Source organism: Fukomys damarensis, unplaced genomic scaffold, assembly GCF_012274545.1.
Source record: "Fukomys damarensis isolate Sample0158 unplaced genomic scaffold, DMR_v1.0_HiC HiC_scaffold_29, whole genome shotgun sequence".
Classification (NCBI taxonomy): Eukaryota; Metazoa; Chordata; class Mammalia; order Rodentia; family Bathyergidae; genus Fukomys; species Fukomys damarensis.
The window spans coordinates 3,530,261-3,540,349 of record NW_022900941.1 but is presented as its reverse complement, the minus strand read 5'-3'; positions in this window follow the sequence as shown (position 1 = coordinate 3,540,349).

Sequence of the window (10,089 nt, the reverse complement as noted above, 5' to 3'; positions counted from 1 at the left end):
GTGGGAGTTGAAACAGCTAGAGGGAGGTCATGAACAAAAATGAGTGAGACAAATACACTCGGAGTGGACTGAGGCCAACATTGCTGGGTGCTAATGAAAACAGCGATGTTTTGCTTCACTGTAATAACAGAGGAGGGTGGGAGGGAAGCTGGTGCTGGTTGTATGTGACAGGCTGCACAGAGCAGGTAACAGAGTTATCTAAGAAAACAAAATTGTATGTGATGATGTGGTTATTATATTTTGCACTATCACATATGATAGCTATCTATCATTTGTCACATCACAAGTACAATGAAAGAACTAAACTTTTTATTTTAATCAACTTTTAATTTTAATTTAAATGAACGCACTGGGCAGCAAAATTCTGGAGTTTGATTGCCTGGGGTTCAAATGTTGTTTAACTCACTTAGTAGTTCAAAGAGTGATTCTAGGAAACTTACTAACCTTGCTAAACATTGGTTCTCTCATCTGTAAAATAATTCGAAATTTTCTTCAAAGCTAAAATGTGATTCATGGGTATAGTAGCTGATGTAGAGAGAACGTGTAATTAAACATAAGTTATTTTCACTTTAAGATCTCAAACACTTATGGCTTCACAGAAGTGTCATGTCACCATCTCCCAAGAACAACCAATGAAGCAGATGAAACAAGTTTTACCCCATGATTGTTGTGGAAAAGGAGCAGAAATCATGAGTACCTGGCCTTCAAACAGAGGTGTATGTCCATCGAGTACTGTTAAATACTTGTTTCTGCATGCCCAGAACCTTTGTGATGTCAGGCTGAATACAATCAAAATTATAAGACACCCAGGAAAGAACTGTGCTTGTACTATTTCGTGTCTAATAGCAGCAAAATGCAGACACACTGGAGAAAAGAAGTCAAGGCTTTTTCCAGTGGTGTGGTTCTAACCACGCTGTACCAGTGGTTCCACATCTACACAGCAAGGGTCCCTTGGAAAAGATCCAACCACTTGATGGGTATTGGGCCAGATCTTTAACATTTAACAACTTACAAAATCCTTCAATAGCACTCCCATTGCCCATGGTCTGCTAGCAAGTAAAACAGAAATATGATGAGTGTAATAATTTGTCCTAGGAGACCACCGGGAATTTGATTTTGCCCAGTTTTCAAACTAATAAGTTAGCCTATTACTGTGTCTTGCATTTTGGCAAAACAGTGACAAAAGACACAAGACTTTTGGGTCAGAGGCAGACACCTTTATTATTTATGCATAGCTAGCCCCTCAGTTTGCACTGTTCCCTTTACCCCAAGCCCCACTGTGGACGCCCAGCAAGCAGTTGGGTCAGTATTAACAGCTGAGGAACTCTGAGATTAGGGAACCTCTATCATTTTATAGCAAGTGGTAGACAAATCCATTCTTGGTCTTTACCAGGACTTTGCATAGTCTCTCACCATTATTCCCTGGAAACATCCTGCAAAATGGCCCAAGTAGCCAGCAGTCAGGGCTTGGTATCTGGGTCCCACCCAACTAGAAATTAGAAGGACACACAGAGCACATGGTTGGCTGCTCCTCTCAGTAGTCCTAACCTTAGAAGTTATAAAGGTTTTCATGCTTTAAGCTCTGATGTGTAGTACTATAATTCAGCACTTGCCAGGCACATAACCTCCCTCTCTGATCCCATTGGAATGCTCTGAACACTGTCAGGTACCAGTGAAGTGTACATTGTCATAATTATCTGGAAAGGGTATATGCTCTTTATCGAGTATTTAAGCAGCCTGTGTTTATTTCTAAGAACCATGAAGATATTCTTTATTTTATGTAGGATATAGAGGAAATCATTTAAGAATCCTACCTGGGCAGAGACAGAAGTTTTGCCTCGAGGGAAACATATTTTATTTTTCTCTCTCTTCTCTTTGCCTTTCTACCCATTTACCACCAGTTCGCTCTCACAAAAGAATGTGATTCTTCACACTGGTCAGTGCTGGCAACTTACACCTGACACAGGTCTATTTCCCCATCTTGCCCAACAATGAGCCTAGTGATACCAAGCCCAGAAACACTCAGTACCTCTCAGATTTTCTTTCTTTATCTCTTATGGACACTCAGTGGTGACACAGCCCACCAACAATTAGGGAAAGAAAAGGCAGACTCAAAGAAAGAAGAAAAATAAATCATTCTGAGAGAAACTCTGCTAAAATTGAGCCATTTTTACAGTTTAGGAGATTCTTCACTCACTTGTTACAGAATATAAGTGATCAAATAGGTTGGACTTCTTGGGGGAAAAGTCACTATGGGGTCCTAAAAGAATAGTATTATGTACCATAAAGAACTAAAGGATGCCTTTCTTAGTCATTAATCCCTTCAAATAAGATTTTCTGATCCTTCTGCTGGAGTTCCCCAAGGCATCTGAAAAAATACGTACAGAAGTTGTATTTCCCCCATCCACAGAAGCCACAAGTTAGCATGCAGGCCACCTCAATAATCGTAGCAGTGGGGGAGGGAGTGGCTGCATGGGAGAGTTACCAGGTGGATCCTTCTCAGGTCCAGGCCACAAGTGAATAGAGCTATAGCGAATGGCATTTTTTGCTTTGGATCACTTCATTGCAAGTAGTGCGAAAGGCGAGTAACTCTAAGAAGGCCTCCTGCTGCAGTGTCAGTCCCAAACACCAATTCACAGGACACTGTAACATAACTTTGCAATGGTTCTAACAATGAGGAGAGATGCTGGAAATTCTTGAAGCTTTCCTAAATCAGTTTTTAATAACAAATTGATGTATTAGAGCTCTATCTAAGAAAGGAATATTTTCCTTTACTCTATTTAACTTCTTTCTAAAGCTGGGAAATTATTTACTCCTTCTTTCACCCTTTTGTTAATCATAATAGAGTTTACGTACCACATTGTTTTGTCTCACTGGATTATAAAAGCCCTCAAGGGAATGGAAGAGGAGTTACTGATACTAGTTGAGTATTACATCCAGAGACTGTATGTATATTCATGGCTTCTAAAGATCACAATTTGAAGAGCTGAGTATTTTTGTCATCATTTCAGCTGAGGCAACAGTGGCTTGAGAGTTATGATGCCTGCCCGAAGTCATCCAGGTGAACAGAGGAGAGGTGGGAAGCCGACCTGAGGCAGTCTGTACACAGCTGGTGTCTCCCGCCTCCACAATGCGGCCACTCATCAGTGTGGTACTAAGCCTCACAGGGTGAGCTGTGGGCCTCTCCGCTCCATGAAACCGCCTGCTTTGTATGCTAACTTCTTTACTTCATTTCTCATATTTACTCAGATATTTTGTCCTAGATAAGTCAAATCCTGGATTCAGAGCCAGGCTCTGTCAGAGAAAGCAAACACCTTCGGCCCTTGGAAATCACCTTGCTCATCAGCAAAAGGCCTTAAAGCAGAGGTGACCCAAGCCTATGAGCACCTGAGAGGCAGGTAGGGTCAAGAAGGGGGCCTCACAGTCTCTGTCCCCTGGCTTAGCTCCACCAAAGGGGTTTAAGGGCTGAGGTGGAAGATTGTCCTTAAAAAGTGAAGGATCTTGCTCCACAAGGTGATCTGTCGGATACGGGACATATGCAGTACTGATTCAAGGCCTGGGGACAAGTGTGGCATGGTAAGATCAAAAAGAGTAGCTCCTCAGCTTGCATAGAAGACAGCAGGGCCTGGGGCCAGGGCAGTCAGCAGGGACAGCAGGACTACAAGACACCTGGAGCACCTAGTGGACTGCACAGAGGGGACCAGACATTCAGGGCTAGCTGGGTGTGATGCCCTGAGTGTGTGGGCCATGCCCCAGGCCCCATAGGCAAACCACACAGATCAAAAATGGATGTGTATTTTATGGCTCAACTACTGACATGACCAGAAATTTTCAAAAATCAATATTATTAACCTTTGCTCCCTCATGCCAGAAGAATTCAGTTTATGTACCTATACTTTCATGACATGAATTTGGATGGAAATATATTTTAATACTTTTTAGCTTAGGAAAAGCTAACATAGGTTGCATGGTAATGATACTCCTTCAAGGAATCATATGGATCATAAGGTGAGACAGAAATGCTATGGAAGCTGGAAAGTTCTAAAAGAACCCCTTATACCCCACGTGGTCTTGTGCACAGACCCGGTACAGGGAGGGCTACTGCGAGTTGATGGATCCAAACAATGTATTAAGTGCTGGAGTAGCTGATGTATTTGAATGAACACAAAAATAATCTATACCAAGGTTTCTATGAGTTTGCATTGAGGGGCACCATTTATGCAAGGTTCAAGATAACTTTCAAGGAAGAAGTGATTTCTAACATAGTTCTTCAGGACACATCAGACATAGTTGGGCCAAGAAAAGAGGAAAGTTGGAGTCTGAGCACTGACACAAGTAGTTTCAGTTGTTACTTCAAACTCAAGTACTAAGGAAAACCAAGGCAAACGGTGTCTTAGGCGATATCACAGTTGGGTGATCTGTACAGATTAGAAGCACCACAGTCTCTTGCCCACAGTTCCAGAGGGTGAGAAGTCCAAAGCATGGCACTGCCCCTGGTGAGGACCTTGTGCTGCATCATAGCACAGCAGGGGCATCATGCACAGAAACCATGAGACTTTGCCTACTTAGTCTCCCATCCTCTTCTTGTAAAGCCAGTGGTGTCTCCTGGAGGCCTTAACCTGACCTCCAAGTGTCCCTAACGTGAACCCAGGGGTTGAGTTTCCTGCATGAAGTTTGGGGGACACATTCACACGACAGCAAGCTCTACATTCACCGGTCACCCAATAATAACACTGTGCCGAGTGGGAGCTCTGGGGAGGAGCAGGAAGAGCTTCATTATCGATGCATTCACTCTGAGATGTTAGAGCAACCCAGGCTATGTTAGTAACTGTGAGCATAACTTGTGCCACAGGCAGTAATAACTATCAACAAGGAATCAGTACGAGCCTATTCATTTACTTTGTATATAACGCAGAAATGCACACTATGGGAAACACTCAAGGAGTGAAAGACCTGTCCTCTCAGGGACTTCTGTCTATTTGGGAAAATGGAGAGAAAGTACCCAAAATTAGGTGCCAATGGACTGGGCACTCCCTACTCCAGAAAAGCAGCCTAGAAATGGGTGCTGTCAGTAATGCCATCATTTTAAATGCATTTAATCTTCCTTCCAGTTTTCAGACTCAATTAAAGAGAACAAAACATCTTCAACTGGTTAAATATTTTCTAGCCATTCTACCAGGACAACCAGAAATGTCGATAGGAGTTCTAGATCTATATCCCACAAAGAGACAAAAAAGGTCAAATTAGAAGGGTTAGAATTCCTAGTAGTACCCACAAAAGAAAACAAACAGGCAAACCTAGAGATGAGAGTGATCTCATAAAAAAGTATATTCTAACTGAGAAAGTTTCTCAAGCGTTGCCAAGGTAAGTGAACTGTAATTTCACAAAAAACCAAAGGTGCACAATTACACCACATTCTTCTCCATCTTTTCTTTCCTTGTACTGCACATCCCAAAAGCTTTCAACTTAAATCAAAGGACTTTTTATCAGAAACTGTCTGATTTTATATTGAAAGGTATTAAGTGAAAAGGTCTGATTCCCTCCATAGACAAATTTTCTGGAGCAAATTTATTCCATAAAGCAAGGGTAACTTACCAAGTGAAAATAATTGGTCCAGTTATCTGTGATAAGCCTCACTTCACGGGCCAGTATAAAATAGTCCAGAGCACTGACATTCTTATAGAAACAGACCATCAATAGTAGGAGATTCTGGCTGCTGTTGAGCTCCTTGAAGGTAGGAAAAGAATGCTTTACAGTTTTGTCCCCAGAATCTAAGTTGGTGCTTGGAACACATTTGGGAAGAATCCGTGAACAAATGGCAAGAGTTGGGAGCAGCTTGCATCTGGAGATTACCGTTAAAAACAAAATCACGAAGAGTTGAATCTGCCCTCTCCAATTTTGGTGAGAGGAGGGCTTAGGTTCTCTCTGTTGTCTGATCACAACTCTAAAATTGAAGGGCCCTGAAAAACCCAGCAGGGTACTTGGTGGTACAAGACAGCCTTCTCATTCTCCGAGATGCTCGGTTGATGTGCAGTAAGTGTCTGCCACGGCAACTATTTCCTGAAGGTGACCCCGCGTCTCTTCAAAGTTAAAGGGCAACTATCATAGGAGTTTTCTGTACAACTGCTGTTGAAAATAGCAAACTCTCAAAGAGTGCTATGTGTGATCCAGAAGAACAAGGGAGGTGTCTTTGGGCCTTGGAAGAATTTCTGGGAAGGAGGCATGGCTCACCTGTCTACTGTGCCAGCATCAGATAACACAGAAAGGACCCTAGGACCTAGAACTGGAGAATCCTGTTCCCTCAGGATCCTTTGCTGTTTGCGTCAAGTTCGATAACCCAGTGTTAGAATCAGATTTTGTGGCTTTCAGTTTACTTTGTTTTGATGTTCCATCTTGAAAGAAAAAAGTATAAATCCCAAATAAAGTATAGTCCTTGGAGCTTTGGACAGTCTGATCATTCTTGTCCTTGAAAAGTGCTTGCACAGATGCTCCTTGATGGCAGCCTGACCTCCCCACTGGAGCAGGCACCTGCTACAAGTCCCAGCAGTGCCCGGTGGCCCCAGGAGCTCGAGAAAGTAAAGAGCCCTAATGCTTAAGCTTCATGGTAAATCTGCCTCTTCAGAAACCTCTTAAGCTTTTGGTGATATTGTATGTAAAATGAGTAGTCATAGCTTTCATATTAGCTTTAATTAAGAATTAAATTTCATATTAGTTGTTTTAAGAATTAAATAGAAGAAAATATTGTATGTAAAATGAGTAATCATAGCTTTCATATTAGTTGTTTTAAGAATTAAATAGAAGAAAATATAGAAAATTTGGGGTTTATTTGTTTTGTGTCAAGAACATTTAACATGAAATCTACTGTCAACAAGAATGTCACTATGAAATGCACTATTATATATTATGATTATATTGTTATATACACTACAGCACTCTGTAGAGCAGATCTCTAGAATTAATCCTTCCTGCATAACTGCAGCATTATACTTGTCTTAGCCCATTATGTGCCTCCGTAGCAGAACACCTGACACTGTGTGATATATTAAGAGAGTTTTCCTTAGCTCACAGTTGGGAAGGCTGAAAATCCAAGATCCAGTGCCCTCCCTCGTCTGTTCTGTCTGTGGCGAGGGCCAGCTGGCTAATGCACAGCGTGGTGGATGACATCACCAGTGAGACCTCACGTGAGTGTAGGTGGAAGAGACCAAAACACGCAGTGGCCTTGCTCATGGCCAGCTGCTCTCACACTCAGTGTCCTGAGTCCTACTCCACTCCTTGGAGATGTTCATTACACCCAGAATGGAGATCCTGTGGCTATGCTGTCACCCTTAAAGACTCCACCACCTCAAAACCACAGAGTGGGGAATTGAATCTCAACATGAGTCTTGGCAGCAGTAAATTCCAGGCAGACCGTAGTACACTGATTGCACAAGTCTTCACATGGCTTTCTCTCAGCCTCTGTGATTATCATTCTGCTCTATGGTTCTTTGAGTTGAGCTATTTTAGATTCCACGTGTAAGTGAGTGCATATATTATTCATTTTTCTACTACTTATTTCACTAATAAATGAAATTTGGCCCATGTCATTCAATGTAATGCCCTCCATGTTCATCCATGTTCATGGAAGACAGTGATAGAATTTGCTTCTCTTTGAAGGATTGATACTGTTCCACTGTTTGTGGTTGAAGATCCCAAATCTGAAATCTAAACTGTTCCAAAATCAGGAACCTCATGAGTGTCCCTGTGCTACCACAAGTGGAAACCTCACCTCATGAGTCATGGTCAAACACAGGTGTACTAAACATATTGAATAAAGTTACCTTCCGAATGTATGTATAGGGCACGTATGAAACATAAGTGAATTTTGTGTTTAGACTTAGGTCCATCCCCACAGCATCTCATTATGTATATGCAAATACGTCAAAAATCAAAAAAAGAAAAATCTGAAATGGTTGGGCCTCTAACTCAGATCAGGGGTCGTACACCTGTTTATGTGAAGCCCTGACATACGGTAAACTCTATGTAAGAGCGTAGCTGCTGTGATCTTTGCAATTACTTCAGATGTGGAGTTAAAAGCCAGTTTATTTTATCTTCTGTATTAGTTGCTTAGAATGGGAACACCATTTCCCCTAGTCTTCTAAATCATAAATGTGAAACTCATCTTCCTTTCCTCTCTGTTTTCATTAAGTAAAGTTGATTTTACTGCTTACTTCTTGTATTAGCCTCCTCCTCGCCATTCTGCCACTGTCTTAGGCTCTTATCATTTCTCACAGGAAATTTTGCAATCAATTCTTCACTAGCTGTTTTTCACACAGCCCTCCCCCACTTTTGAAATTACGCTCTGCACTGAAACCACAGTGGTAGTATCAAAAAGAAAAAGATGGTGATGATAGTGGTAATACTAACAATGGGGTTTGTTTTCTCCACTTTTTTGGTGAGTCTGGGGAAATACCATAAAAATCGTACAAAACAATTGGTACTCTCTGACTTTCCCACAGCCAGTGTATGCACATCATGTAATGTTTAGATCAGATTACATGAATCTGAGTCCTCCATCATCCATCATTCTTTATGGTGAAAATACTCAAAGTCATCTCTCCTAGCTTTCAAAATATGTCATATGTAATTGTTACCCACCGTCACTCTACTGTACAATAGCACAGTTGTAAGAGAGCTTCTTACAGTTCTTGCACTCTTAGTCCCTGTGTTGGTTAACTGCTGTGTCAGTTGGAGTAACAAGTGCCCAACTGATCGGCTTAGCATAGCTCTGGATTTATTGATGACGGCAGACCCACCCTGGGTGGGAGTGGCACCAGCAAATAGGCTTGATGCCTGAATGGGAAAAAAAAAAAAAAGGAAAGCAGAAGGAAGCTCACTTCTGCTCCTTCCAAGGAGCTCTGGTCTCCGCCTCCACACTGGATGTCCACCTGCTTGGTTTCCAGCACATACTTCTCAGCCTTGAAGCATGGACCATGAGTCTTCCAGTGCAGACCCTGCAACTTCCTGCTGTGGACTGGCCTGAGAGTCTACTGTGAGGTCCAGGCCTGAGACTTTTGGCTGGGTCCTTCTGACCTCCAGTGCACAGCCGGCCTTCTGCCTTCTTCCACAACTGATTATGCAGGTGGCCCTTGCAAGTCTACCTCACAAACCCTTATAAATATGTATATATCTCACATTACACCTGCTTCTCTAGTGAGCACTGACTAAGGCAGTACCCACTGGTCAACCTGCCTCCATCCCTCCCTGCATCTATTCCCCAACTTGGACAACCACCGTTGTACTTTTAAATTCTATGAGGTCAACGTTTTCACATTCTACATATAAATTCAAGCATGTGGTTGACACATCTACACTCTTCATCAGATTTCTGCATGGGATTTTAGTGGATATTAATACAGAGCATCAGAGAGTATCCAGCCAGATAACAGAACTATCTTTTCTAAAAACTCCCAGAGTGCAATCAGAATGGTCTGTCCATGCCATGGCAGCACAGGTCTTGACGGACATAAACATCAGAGTCTCAAATTCCCTTGTATTTGTGTGCAGTGGTCACCAAAATGGCATTTCCCTTTAGGTTCTGTAGAATTTCTTTTAGCAAACTTCTCCTCAAGAAATGTACAACAAGATGTCCCGCCCTGAACATGACATGAACCTGGAAATCGCCAACAGACAAGGACATGATCCCCAAGTCTCCCGAAACGCATGTCCTCTTCCTGTTTTGCTGCGTGTCAGTGGCAAATGGCAAAACCTCTTCTCTCCAGGTTTGAAACAAGTGTGGAATGACTTTGCATTCGAATATCTGGTGGATGATGCAGAAGTTGCTATTTAGAGATGTTTTATTCTTTTCTTAAAAGATTTAGTATCCGAGGAAACAGAATGTTTAATAAAATAGGGAGCTGAGGCTACCAGGAAAGTTTGGTGAATTGTACTCGTTCTCAGCCCCTTAAAAAACATCGCAGAAAGGACTTCCACCTGCAAAGGAGATACCGGCTTTACTTGATTTAGTTTAGTTTGGTTCCTTTTTTTTTTTTTTTTTTTAGTTTTTTCTTTTTTTTTTTTTTTTTTTTTTTTGGAAGGTAAATCTTTTTGAAA